Genomic DNA, 14732 nt, shown 5'->3' with positions numbered 1-14732 from the left:
TGTTGAGATCGATGAATTGTGGGTTTATGATCAAGTCTATCTATGAATAATATTTGAATCTTCTCTGAATTCTTTTATGTATGATTGGTTATCTTTGCAAGTCTCTTCGAATTATCAGTTTGGTTTGGCCTACTAGATTGGTTGTTCTTGCCATGGGTGAAGTGCTTAGCTTTGGGTTCAATCTTGCGGTGTCCTTTCTCAGTGACAGAAGGGGCAGCAAGGCACGTATTGTATTGTTGCCATCGAGGATAACAAGATGGGGTTTTTATCATATTGCATGAAATTATCCCTCTACATCATGTCATCTTGCTTAAGGCATTACTCTATTTTTAACTTAATGCTCTAGATGCATGCTGGATAGCGGTCGATGAGTGGAGTAATAGTAGTAGATGCAGAATTGTTTCGGTCTACTTGTCTCAGACGTGATGCCTATATACATGATCATACCTAGATATTCTCATAACTATGCTCAATTCTGTCAATTGCTCAATAGTAATTTGTTCACCCACGTAGAATACTTATGCTCTTGAGAGAAGCCACTAGTGAAACCTATGGCCCCCGGGTCTCTTTCTCATCATATCAATCTCCATCACTTTATTATTGCTTTGCTTTTACTTTATTTACTTTGAATTTTTATACCAAAAATACCAAAATTATTATTTATCATCTCTATCAGATCTCACTTTCGTAAGTGACCGTGAAGGGATTGACAACCCCTAAGCGCATTGGTTGCGTTGAGCTATTGTTTTTGTGTAGGTACGAGGGACTCGAGCGTAGCCTCCTACTGGATTGATACCTTGGTTCTCAAAAACTGAGGGAAATACTTACGCTACTTTGCTGCATCATCCCTTCCTCTTCGGGGAAATCCAACGCAGTGCTCAAGAGGTAGCACATCCTGGTACACCGCCGGAGGCATTCACATAGAGTCGTATTTTGTTCTAAGTATTGAGTTGTAATTGTTGAGTTGTAAGTAAATTAAAGTGTGATGATCATCATTTTTAGAGCATTGACCCAAGTAAGGAAAGGATGATGGAGACTATGATTCCCCCACAAGTTGGGATGAGACTCTGGACTAAAAAAACAGGCCATAAAAAAGAGAGAAAAGGCCCAAGTAAAAAAATGAGAGAAAAAGAGAGAAGGGACAACGCTACTATCCTTTTACCACACTTGTGCGTCAAAGTAGCACCATGATCTTCATGATAGAGAGTCTCCTATGATATCACTTTCATATACTCGTGGGAATTTTTCATTATAGAACTTGGCTTGTATATTCCAATGATGGGCTTCCTCAAAATGCCCTAGGTCTTCGTGAGCAAGTGAGTTGGATGCACACCCACTTAGTTCTTTTTGTTGAGCTTTCATATACTTATAGCTCTAGTGCATCCGTTGCATGGCAATCCCTACTCACTCACATTGATATCTATTAATGGGCATCTCCATAGCCTGTTGATACGCCTAGTTGATATGAGACTATCTTATCCCTTTTTGTCTTCCCCACAACCACCATTCTATTCCACGTATAGTGCTATGTCCATGGCTCACGCTCATGTATTGCGTGAAGATTGAAATTTTTTGAGAACACCAAAAGTATGAAACAATTGCTTGGCTTGTCATCGGGGTTGTGCATGATTTAAATACTTTGTGTAGTGAAGATGGAGCTTAGCCAGACTATATGATCTTGTAGGAATAACTTTCTTTGGCCATGTTATTTTGAAGAGACATAATTGCATAGTTAGTATGCTTGAAGTATTATTATTTCTATATCAATATTGAACTTTTGTCTTGAATCTTTCGGATCTGAATATTCATACCACAATTAAGAGAATTACATTGAAATTATGCCAAGTAGCATTCGACATCAAAAATTCTATTTTTATCATTTACCTACTCGAGGACGAGCAGGAATTAAGCTTGGGGATGCTTGATACGTCTCCAACGTATCTATATTTTTTTATTGTTCCATGCCATATTATATCCTGTTTTGGATATTATTGGGCTTTATTATACACTTTTATATTATTTTGGGACTAACCTATTAACCGGAGGCCTAGCCCAGAATTGTTTTTTTTCCTATTTCAGAGTTTCGCAGAAAAAGAATATCAAACGGAGTCCAAACGGAATGAAACCTTCGGAAACGAGTTTTTCTCATCAGAGAAGATCCAGGAGACTTGGACCCTCCGTCAAGAAAGCCACGAGGTGGTCACGAGGGTAGGGGGCGCCCCCCCTAGGGCGCGCCCCCTGCCTTGTGGGCCCCGCGAAGCTCCACCGACGTACTTCTTCCTCCTATATATACCTACGTACCCCCCAACTACTAGATACGGAGCCAACAGCCTAATTCCACCGCCATAACTTTATGTATCCATGAGATCCCATTTGGGGCCTTTTTCGGAGCTCCGCCGGAGGGGGCATCGATCACGGAGGGCTTCTACATCAACACCATAGCCTCTCCGATGAAGTGTGAGTAGTTTACTTCAGACCTTCGGGTCCATAGTTATTAGCTAGATGGCTTCTTCTCTCTTTTTGGATCTCAATACAAAGTTCTCACCCTCTCTTGTGGAGATATATTCGATGTAATCTTCTTTTAAGGTGTGTTTGTTGAGACCGATGAATTGTGGGTTTATGATCAAGTTTATCTATGAACAATATTTGAATCTTCTCTGAATTCTTTTATGTGTGATTGGTTATCTTTGCAAGTCTCTTTGAATTATCAGTTTGGTTTGGCCTACTAGATTGATCTTTCTTGCAATGCGAGAAGTGCTTAGCTTTGGGTTCAATCTTGCGGTGTCCTTTCCCAGTGACAGTAGGGGAAGCCAGGCATGTATTATATTGTTGCCATCGAGGATAACAAGATGAGGTTTATTTCATATTGCATGAGTTTATGCATCTATATCATGTCATCTTGCTTAAAGCGTTACTCTGTTCTCTTGAACTTAATACTCTAGATGCATGCCGGATAGCGGTCGATGTGTGGAGTAATAGTAGTAGATGCAGGCAGGAGTCGGTCTACTTGTCTCGGACATGATGCCTATATACATGATCATATCTAGATATTCTCATAACTATGCTCAATTCTGTCAATTGCTCAAAAGTAATTTGTTCACCCACCGTAATACTTATGCTCTCGAGAGAAGCCACTAGTGAAACCTATGGCCCCCGGGTCTATTCTCCATCATATTAATCTTCGAATACTTAGTTATTTATTTTGCCTTTTATTTTACTTTGCATCTTTATTTCTCTTTATCATAAAAATACCAAAAATATTATCTTATCATATCTATCAGATCTCACTCTCGTAAGTGACCGTGAAGAGATTGACAACCCCTTTATTGCATTGGTTGCGAGGAGTTTATTTGTTTGTGTAGGTGCTAGGGACTCGTGCGTGGCCTCCTACTGGATTGATACCTTGGTTCTCAAAAACTGAGGGAAATACTTACGCTACTTTGCTGCATCACCCTTTCTTCTTCAAGGGAAAACCAACCCAGTGCTCAAGAGGTAGCAGGCGGCGGCTGGACACACCACTTGGCGTGCTCCCCGGGCACCAAAAGTGACCCCTGAAGGTCCCTCGCAAGGTGTAACCTAGTTACTCTCGTGTTGATGTTTTGATATGTTTTTTAATATTGCTTACCACATATGCCTTGTGTTTGCTCGTTGCGCGCTGCGGGGAATGTCTATGCACCAAATGCTATCTCGTTGCGAGCAATACCCCATTTTGCTCACTAACATGAGGACATTTCTTGGGCTAGCCCGTTATCACACAACGAACAGTTTTACGCTGCCGGTTTTGGGAATGTCCCAGATGTTTTTTCTTCATATTTTAGTTTTCAGCTTTTCCTTCTTTTTAGTTAATTCGTTTTGCCTGTTTTTTCTTTTTCCTTCTTTTTTTTGCATTTTCCTTTTTAAAATTTTGTTACATACATATTTCAATTTCAGAAACATTTTACAAATTTGTCTAGGTGTAAAAATATTTTTCGAATCCTTGCATATCTTTGATATCTACAAAAAAAATGAACTTTTCCCGATACGTATTTCTCAAACAAATACTGAAAAATTTTGAATTCAGGGGAAAAATCAAATTTTAAAAATTATAAATTCAGGAATATTTTCGAAAATTAAATATTGTTTTCAAATTAGTGAACAATTTATAAATTTGTCAACTTTTCTAAATTTTCTAACATTTTTCAAATTAACTTATATTTTCAAATTTGTGAAAAACATAATTCAAGTTTTTTTAAAATTCGTGAACTTTTTTTTGAATTTGTTGATATTTTGGTGCAGGAGAAAAAGACAAGAAGAAAGAACTTGCAAGTTGTACCTACACTAACATCGAGCAGGGCGGACGGTGATCCGAGGTTATGCCTTCGCCCACACCCACACCATGGTATCACCGAGCTAGCTCGACGTAGGCTCACAAGCTCATCAAGTTTGCTTGTAATCTAGGCATATGTAGACATGTTTGGTTGGGCAATTCTCATGACCCAAATTTTGTACCTATGAACATTGCTATGAATCAATAAAGTGGGCGAGATTTCTAAAAAGAAAAACTAGCTCGATGCCCTGACCATGAGCTGTTGGTCAATCAGGGACCATTGCGGGCGATACATATCACTACCCCTACTTTTGTTTATATTTCACAATATTTTCAATATATGTATAACATAAATTACTTTTATTAAAAATTTAACAACATTCACCATGTATATAAGAAATGTTCATGAAATGTAAAATTTTGTTTGCCTAATTCCTAAAATTATTTAGACCTTTCAAAAATAAATTTCATGCCATTTTTAAAAGGCTGACATGTTTAAAACTATGTTCATGAAATTTCTAAAAAAATGTTCATAAATTTAAAAAATTGTCCGCACAAGGTTTGTATCATTCAATATAACAAGTTACACATTCAAAATTGTTCACATGTTTAATAATATGTTGATGAAATTTTTAATAATATTCATGAAATGTAAAAATATCAATTAATTTTAAAAAATATTCATAACATAATAAAATGTTTGCGCCATTCGAAAGTTGTTCATACATTTTGCAAAGAATGGTCACAAAATTTTTGGAAAATGTTGAGCGTGTGTTCAAAAATGTTCATTGTGTTTTAAAAAAATGTTCAATGTACATTTTACTAGTGGTCAATAAATTTTCATTGTATATTTGAAAAGATGTTTACTGTGTATCTGAAAAAAATTCAACATGTATTTAAAAAAGTCAACATGTATTTGAAAATGAAGACGAAACAAAGAAATAATAGAAAAGGTAGAAAGCAAAAGAAAAGTAGATGAATGAAACATACAAAAAAGAAAAAATATACAGGGAAGCTTCTAAAACTTTTTCGTACCAGTTCACAGAGGCTCCAACAAACTACCAATTGGGTAATTTAAATACAAAGAGTTGTTGGCTGATGATATGTCTACTTTTTCCAGCAAACTACCAATCATAGAGGCTCCAACAATTCAAGCATATATGTATACATCGGAATGAGGCAAAATATGAGAAATATTTTCAGACATGCCTATATAGAAAGGAAAATAGCTTGATCTAAAATAGCCAATAACAGAACTTTTGTAGGAAGACAGAGTAGATTAATTGCTGAATTTGTGAATTGTTTACAATGTTTTGGAGCAAAGCAAAGAAGATTTCAAGACACCGCACATGAACACAGCTCGGTTACTACCGTCAAACAAATTACAGCTCAGTTTATTTTACAGCCGGAAGCCGAAGCGGAGGAAGAAGAAGCAGAGCCTGGCGAGGACGATGATGGACTCGAGCACCCACAGCAGCCGGAACACGATGCTCTCGTAGAAGAACCGGAGTAGGTCGACGCGCGGCAGCCGTCTCCTCCGCTGCCGCAGCGCCATGGACAGCGCGCGCATGCGCAGCGACCCGTTCCCGGCTGCCGCCGTCATCTTCTTACGTATCCACTCCCGCTTCCTCCCGCCGGCCATCGGTGCCGATCGATCGTCAGGTCGCCGGTGGGCTCTGGGATTTCAGCTCTTCTACTTCTGCTTCTGTTTGCTTTGGATGGCAAAATGCCAGTATGTCCCGAGTCCTTTATGCTCGAGAGCGGCACGGTTTTTGCGCTTGCATCGACGCAATTTTTAATACCTGGGTATGGATATGTGCCGGCCGATTCACGGGGCAGGCAACTTCGTGGGAGGATCATGCGCGAGAGCCGTGTCATGTGCAGTGACGATCTCGTGGAGGGTGGCTTTGACATCCGCTGCAGCAGCTAGGGTGGACCGGCGACAAGTATTCGCTTTGTGTTCTGGCATTCCTTGTGGAATTGCTATGGTGCAGTTGGTGGCTGCTGGATGGGCTTGGTTGGTGGTTATGCTGCTCATGTTGCTGACCTAGTTTCCGGTTTTGCTATGTCAACTGTTTCTCAGTTTGCTTAGACAGCTTTTGCTCTCTCCCTATCTGTTGACAGGGTAGACGCTCTCTTATCCAATTACTATCCTATAAATAGTTTTTTTACTTGTCTGCTCTATTAATGTGGAAATAAGTAAAAATGTACTGTATTTGTCAATTTACCCGATATTTTTTTTAAAGGAGGATGATATCAGGCTTTGCATCAGGGCGATGCACACAATCATTTTATTAATTATTCACCAAGACCTTATAAAGTAATACATCAATAAGTCTATTATCTTGGCAATATCTATCGCTACTCCTACCAACTCGATGAAGGAGTGCATATTGTCGGGGCCGCCTGCCCAGATGTCACGCCAAAGCCCAACATCTAAAACCGAAGGCCTCAACCAAGCCGCAATCACTGGATCTAAGGCACACACCGGTCCAGTGCACTCTCGGCGGGTACCGACACATCAACCTTGTCAGCCTGTCGTCGACGCCACCTCCCTACGCACGTTCATCATCACATATCCGTCGTCGAGGCCCTGCGGCGCCACGCCGCTGAGACTCCACATCGTCGATGCGTCACATGAAACGTCGCTTCATTGAAATCGTCAACTGGTCCCTCGAGCCAATGCACACCTCCAAGAATGACGCCCCCAAGGAGGGGATAACACAAGAGTGCCACCGTCATTCGATTGACTGATCTAGGGTTCCTCCGAAGGTAGCGGATAGAGTTCTGGAGCTTCTCTGTGGCGATGCCTTCAAGAAGGGAACGACAAAAAAGAGCACCGACATCGCCGGCCTTGGCAACTAGCCGAGAGCAAGGTTTTCGCCCGGATCTGCTCGGCGAACCTCCATCTAGCATTGTGTGCACGGGTCGCCACCGATCTCTGGCGGCACGCAGCGAGCAGGCCGCACCGGCCAAATCAGATCTGACCGAAGGCCGGACCACGCATGCCGCCGACCTATCCACCAGGCCTTCCACGCCGCCATCGCCGATCCGAGGTCAGATGGCCCACCATCACACAACCAGTCGACATCACCGACCGCATCCATTGCCGTTGCCCGAAGCAGGCCCTACTGCCACAGCTCCAAGACCCGATCGGTCGCGCCTCCTCACACTAAGGGGCCCCGCATCACCCCCATGACACGGGAGAGAGATATACCCCCGCCACCGTCGTCGGCTCCAGGGCTTAGCCCGGCGGAGAGGAAGGAGGGAAGGGAGGAGGTAGTGCCCTGGCGGCTAGGGTTGCGGCACCACCCGAGTCGCCCGAGCGTGGGCGACATGGGGGTCGAGGAGGAAGTAAACCGTCCTGACTCATGTGATGACCAGATATTTGGTGTTTCAAGTTTTCTTTTGTTTTTCAACAAATGTCATTACCCGATATTGTTGTCAATAGTTAGCATTGACATGCGGGACTCAGCCATCAGTTTTGCTGTTAGAACAAACAAATTAAATATGTGATCAATGGCCTCAAAGGTACTCCCTTCGTCCAAAAATACTTGTCATCAAAATGGACAAAAAAGGATGTATCTAGAACTAAAATACATCTAGATACATCCCCGTTTATTCATTTTAATGACAAGTATTTCCGGACGGAGGGAGTAGTTGCTATTTGAGATTTCCGTTGATTTGTGGTGGTTTCATGTTATACTAACCCCAAATGTGGTGGTTCCATGTAGTTACCTCACTATTGTACAACACATGCAAACAACTAATAAATGGCGCTTCTAGTTATCCATAACAACTATTTTACACATATGTAAGTGTGATGCCGAACATTATTTTACTAAGCTGTATGTATGCAGTTTAACACTTAAAACATATTGTGAAAATGGTCATGTGTCTCATAATGTGTCCCAGCGATGTCTAATTGTTCGCACGCACCAGGAAACCGGAATCGTTGCCGCCAGTCTTCTTCGCAAAACAGAGGCCCGAACAGGGCAGAGGCCACCCCAAGATGTCGCCATATTGGTAGATCCGCCATGAGTCGCCGCCTCCCCCTTCCGCGACCACTCCAACCCCCAAGGCCGTACCCGCCTCGCCGCAGCTCCTTGCTGACAGTGCCAGCGGAACAGACTTGGATCGAGTCTTGCGCCACGGCGCTCGGCTCTCTTTACTAGCTCATGTAAGAAAATATTTGAATGATCGATCAATACAACAACAATCCTCCTATTCAGCGGAACAGACTCCCATTCCATCTTGTTGCACGGAACCAGATAGATAGCGCGATCTAATCCCGCCTATCCATGCGCGGCGCTCTCCCTCTCCGTTGCCTTCGCCTTGGACAACAACAATCCTCTCCTCGAATCCGACGGTGGCTCCTCCTCCTCTGCCGCTCCCACGGGCACGGTTGCGCCACACGGCTCGCCGTTCACGCCTGCTAGTACTGCTCCGCCCTCCACCGCATCTCTCCAAACTGTGAACATGTTGATGCCCCGTGCCTCGGTTGTGCTTGACATCGCTGAGCCCAACAACTACTCGCAGTGGTGTTGTTTCATGGATGGCATCATCGTTGACTCCGGCTTCATCGACGGTCACCTCGCCTCCTCCCCAACCACAGTCAAGCAATGCGACGACAAGTGGTCGACAGTGGACCAATGCATCGTCGAGTGGTTGTACGAGAATGTCTCCATCGACGTACGCAATATCGTTCGCGTCCACAACGCCACGGCCTTCACCGTCTGGCGCCCATGATCTTGTCCGCGACAAACAGCTCCATCGCCCACCAACTGCTGCCGGCGGCGGCGACGGCTCCGACTCCCCCACCTCCTCCGGCCTCACCAACGTTGCTGGGTCGTTTGCAAACACGCTGCCAGGCCTGACTCCAGCACTCGCTGTTGTTGCCGGCGCTGGCGCCGTGCCTCCAACAGGGACCACCTCCTTCGACCGGTTGTTGGATACCGATGCGACGTCGCATGTGGCCTCCACTCCCATTATCACCCACTCTGTCACTCCCCTCTGGCCTCAACTCCCCGCCTCCTTCTATCACTGTGGGTAACGGTGACCAGCTCCCTGTTACTCATCTGTAACAGACCCACCTTTCTTCCTCTAAGTGCATGTCCAATACAAATAAATGTACACACTAGTAAAGGATCGGCCATTAGTCCCGGTTCGTAAGGGCTTTTAGTCCCGCTTCATCAACCGGAACTAATAAGTCGGGACTAAAGGCCCCCGCCCTGTAGTCCCGGTTGGCCACGAACCGGGACTAAATCCCTGGCTCGTGGCTAGCAGCGCGCGCCGGAGGCTGGGGACAAAATGATGTTGTTGGCTTCTATCTGTTGTTTCATTCACAACAACTACAACCCAACTCCAGTTGGTTCCCACTCCGCCCTCGCTCCACTGCCTGAAGCACTACGACGGTCCCTTGATCCCGACGCCCCTCGGCCTCCGTCTCCGTGCCCTCGATGACGACCAATCGCGCTCCGCCCGCCGGACCTTCGCCGCCTTGGTGTGGTCATGGCTTTCGCACCTCTGCTATTCAGTATGCAAGTGATTCACAAAGCAATTTCAGGCTATTGTAGGAATCCAAACCTTAGTAATAGCATTCTTGTGGCACCAACCTTTGCAACGCCACCGGCGCGCTGCAGTACTGATTCATCGAGTTTTCAGAGGATGGTTAGCTAGAAAGAGACTATTAGGTTAGTACTTATTTATATCTAAGGTTGCCCTTGATATATTGTTGTTGCATATTGACCATTGTTTATAGCTGGCCGGTTGCCTCATATATGGATGTTAGAGGCCGCCAAGATGTGATCAATCTTGCATTATGTTAGTATGTTGACCGGTGCTACTTGTATAGTTTCTTCTCCACGACGAAACTACACAAAATTTTGTCTAGTTGACTTTGCTAAGCTACACAAAGTCTTGTGTAGTTTTGCCATGAAGAAGAACCTGTACAAGTAGCACCGGTTAGCACCGAGTAGGTCAGGTCGGGTGATTGGAAGGGATTGAGTTCTTATTATTATTTTTTCTGTTTCATTCAGAGACTCCGGGCCCAATACGACATCTATAGAGGGTTTTTGTTTTGTTTTGAGAAAAACAAAATCTATAGAGGTAGTAAGAGCAGAAAATCCTATTTGCCGCTCTGTGCGGCAAACTGTTGCCCTGCCACATAGAGCTGCGGTAAGTAGGCTGGCCTGTTTAGTGCCCACAGATGTCGGTTATGAAAACTTTCCAAAAGGCTCCTGACCGGCTCTGGTTCATTTCTTCTCCTGCTTATTTTTACGGTTTCCTTTGGGGTTTTTTATTTCTTACTTATGTCCTTCTTTCTTTTCCAAATTTACTTTTTTAATGTTTGTGTTTTCAAAAAAGTTTAAATAATCTAAATACAATGTATGAGTTATTGGCTGATGACGTGCCTATTTTTACCAACACACTAGAATACAAAGTATTAGATATTTTCCACACCTATGCTATGTTCTTTGGAGAGATGTCACTTGTAAAATTATGGATGCCGATTTTCTATTCCTCATAATCACAATTTCGATCAACTTATTCTGAACTTTTTGCAATCTGGACAATTTACTTTCTTTCGCAAGCGTGCAACCATCAATTCCTTACACACAACACCTTAATTATTGTAACTAGCAAAGTTGGGCACCACCAAGAAGAATCTTAGTTTTATGCAAGTACTCAGTAGACGGTGCCATCACCTCTAAAAATGCCCTTTTTTGTACTACTATCACTATCAGTCAGCATACGTTCCTATACCTTCAATTATTTTACTTCTTTGTTATTTAGTTTGTTTAGTTATTTTTAATTTTTTGTTAGTCTACTTTTCTAGACTTCGGAAAACTCAAAAAACAAACAAACACAAAAAGATTCAGGTAATAGTCACTTTTGTTTTAGCTCCGGATCCCCCGTCCTCCACCAAATCCATCGCGGTGGCGCCGGCGCCGGCAGCGGCGAGATGCCATCGTCGAGCTGCTCGAGGGAGCGTTCCCGTGCTCTAGCCGCTCTCAGGACTTCCCCTCGCTCTTCTCCGACCTCACCTCACTCCTCCTCCACCCCATCCGCCCGTCTTCTCGGCCTCCTCACTCGCGCGGGCGGCCATCGGGGCGTGCGCGCAGGGCCGGCCCTGGGGCATGGGCAGAGGGGCGACGGCCCAGGGCCCAGGATGGAAGGGGGGCCCATGATGTAGTACACATATAGTATAGTCCAGCAAAAAAATAGACAAGGGAAAAATTATGAGAGGAAGAAAACAAGATGGGCTCGGCCCATCGAATCGCCTAGTAATGCGCAGCGAAGCGTCACGCACGCAAGTTACAGCCGCTCGATGCACGCGTACGTGTGAAACAAATCAATCGGAATGTCTGGCTTTTCCTTTCTTCTCAAAAATAAAAAAATCTGACTTTTCCCATTCGTCGCTCGTCAGTTCTTCTTCGTCGTCTCATCAGCCCGTCGCTCTGTCGTTCCTCGCTCGGTGCCTCAGCCGCTTGTTGCCGCCGCGGCACGCAGCAATCCGACAACTCGGCCTTCCAGCAATACGGCAATACATATGTATGCGAACGTAGGTCCGTACCCAATATCCATGTTCGGATGTTCCTGATCCATTCGTCCATCCCCAATTCCAGTAGTTTCTTTAGTACGTATATTAAACTATTCATCAATGATTCATCCCATGAAGTATCTAATTTTTTATGTATAATTTTCTAATTCAATCTTTCATAGTATGTATTCAATCATCCTAATTTTTTGTCATTCTGTGATCTATAAATTTCTAATTTGTTGTCTACTCTTTGCTTTGTAATATTAGGACATTAGCATGCCATGTTGCCTAATAAGCATTTGTCGGGTGCTGAAAAAAGAAAAAGAAAGAAATAAATACATCTGAAAATTCAACCACCAAAGGGTTCTTTGACAAAGTATTTTACATCTTCAAGTATTGTTGATGTCAGTGAAGAACATAGGCAAGGAACTAATCCCGAGCATGAAAATCCAGATGTTAAGGTCAATGAAGATTGCGAAAGTATACAGAGGAGCAAATAAATGTGTTTCCTATTTGAGGTAATCATGTCATGTTTGTTTTATTTTGCATTGTCCAACAACTATTGTAGTCAAATTTCAAACTAAAGATGTGTGATTGAAAGTATACTTTTAGTATTATGCAAATGGAGTTATATATATATGTAGCACACAAACACATACATATCTATATGGTCTTAGGACTTAGAGGGCCCGTGTCGTCGAGTTCGCCTAGGGCCTCCCACTACCGAACTCGCGGTCTATGCCTACGGCTAGGGGCCGTCGGCATAGGTCCTTTGCCGTCGGCATAGATCTATGCCTACGGCTGCCGTCGGCATAGACCCGTCGGCGTATATATCGTCAGTGTAGTCTTGTCAGACCGTCGGCGTAGTATAGCCGTCGGCATAGGGGCCTATGCCGACGGCCGGGGTCAGCCGTCGGCATAGTTTAGCCGTCGGCAGTGTTTTTCCGTCTGACGGCAACGGACGGCGCCGTCAAAAGCGCGGGCGAGTCATGGGACGCCACGTGGCAGAGGTACGCCGACGGCTTGGCCGTCGGCATAGGTAGAAATCTATGCCGACGGCCTAGCCGTCGGCGTACCTCTGCCACGTGGCGTTCCGTGGTGCTCCTGGTGGCAGTGCTATGCCTACGGCAAAGCCGTAGGCATAGCTCAGCCACGTGTCTTTCCCTGGTTTCTCCTGGCGGCAGGGCTATGCCTACGGCAAAGCCGTCGGCATAGATGAAAATCTATGCCGACGGCATGGCCGTAGGCATAGATCTGCCACGTGGCAAGCCCTGGTAACTCCTGGGCTTATATATGCCGACGGCTTTGCCGTATGCATAGTTTTTTTTGTTTTTTTATTTTCCTTGTTTTCTCTTTTTCAATTCATTTCACAACATTTCAAAGCAGAATAATATGGAATTATGCATAAATATGACAGTTCATCATCTAAACATACTCAAGTTCATCATCTAAAAAAGTATGTAAAAGAAATAGCTATGCCGACGGCAAAGCCGTCGGCATAGATACGGCAGAGTTCTGGTGGGCGCCGTGCCGCGGATCGGTGACGTGGCAGATATGCCGACGGCTGCCGTCGGCATACCTACGCCGCGGATCGGTGACGTGGCATGCGGAGATATGCCGACGACCGCCCTTCCCGACCGTCGGCATAGGTTTGACGGCGTTAGCCGCCAGTCACGGGCGGGGTCGCCAGGCCCACAGTTATACCGACGGCTGATTTATGCCGATGGCTGCTGTCGGCATGTCTGCGGCTAGGTCGACGGCCGTTCTGTGCCGACGGCGGCCGTCGGCATAGATCCACGTAACCCGACGGCCAGTGTAAGCCGACGGCCAGGACTTGGCTGTCGGCATATCTCAAACTAGGCCGACGGCAGCCGTAGGCATAGGTTTGGCCGTCGGCGTATGCCCGTTTTCCCCCGAAACACAGGGCCGGCCCTGCGTGCGCGGGGGGCTTCACCTACGACGCCGTCATGACGCGGGTCCTGGCAGGTCTTCGTAGACATCCTCCGCACCGACGGGCCGCTGGGCCTCTCCGCCGGCATCCTCGGCTCAGCCTCCTCCTCGGCCACTGCGAGCTCGCCAAGTCGCTGCTCCGCACGCTGGCGCCAGCGGCAACATCTCCTCCCCGCCATTATGCTCCCCAAGGAGCTCATCACGCAGCGCCTGCAGTCCGGCGCTGCCATGGGCCGCTCTAGGCAGGTGCTGCTCCAGATCCCCCAGACCGACGGGCGATGGCTTCTTCGGCCTCTACGCTGCCACCCTGCTCCGCAACCTCCCCGCCAGCGTGTGCTCAGCTACTCCTCCTTCGAGTGCCTCAAGGCCTTCGCCCTCATCAAGAGCGTGCTGTGTGGCGGCTTCGTCAGTGGTCGGGCTCACCACGCCGCTGGATGTCGATCATGTCGTAAGACACGGCTGATGACCAGGGTGGGTGGGCACCGAGGGGAGCCGCAGGATGCAGGAGGTCATTGCCGAGGAAGGTCTCAAGGACCTGTCCCGGGGTTCTGCACACCGCATCTGCATGCTTCAGTGCCATAGGCTACTGCGCCTTCGAGACGGCCAGGCCCGCGATCCTCAATTCATACCTTGAATCACGCCAAAGGAAAGCCGCAGCCGAGATGAAGGCCGGAGTTGCTGCTGCTTGAGCCTGTATGATTCTTTTCCTTGTAGCTAATAATCAGCGAGTACATCTAGCCTGGCGGGTGTATCATCTGCATCTCATGTCAATATCATAGCTGGGTGTCATTTAAATTTCAGTTATAGAGTTGTTTGAAGATACAACAAGTAATAACATGGAATTGTTCTGAATCTGTCATTGCTTTTGATTAGTACTTGGTTATTTTGAGACATACATTTTCAGGCCGGTGTCTTGAAGTAACGTTCCATCTA

The 14732-nt window shown here is 45.7% G+C and overlaps 1 pseudogene; it reads left to right on the top strand.

Moving 5' to 3' along the window:
* The first annotated feature begins 8984 nt into the window (after window positions 1-8984).
* Window positions 8985-14488, top strand: LOC125533193 (annotated as a pseudogene).
* The last annotated feature ends 244 nt before the right edge of the window (window positions 14489-14732 follow it).

This window comes from Triticum urartu, chromosome 1 (assembly GCF_003073215.2).
Source record: "Triticum urartu cultivar G1812 chromosome 1, Tu2.1, whole genome shotgun sequence".
NCBI lineage: Eukaryota > Viridiplantae > Streptophyta > Magnoliopsida > Poales > Poaceae > Triticum > Triticum urartu.
The sequence above is the reverse complement of the archived record's forward strand: the minus strand, read 5'-3'. Positions and strand labels throughout refer to the sequence as shown.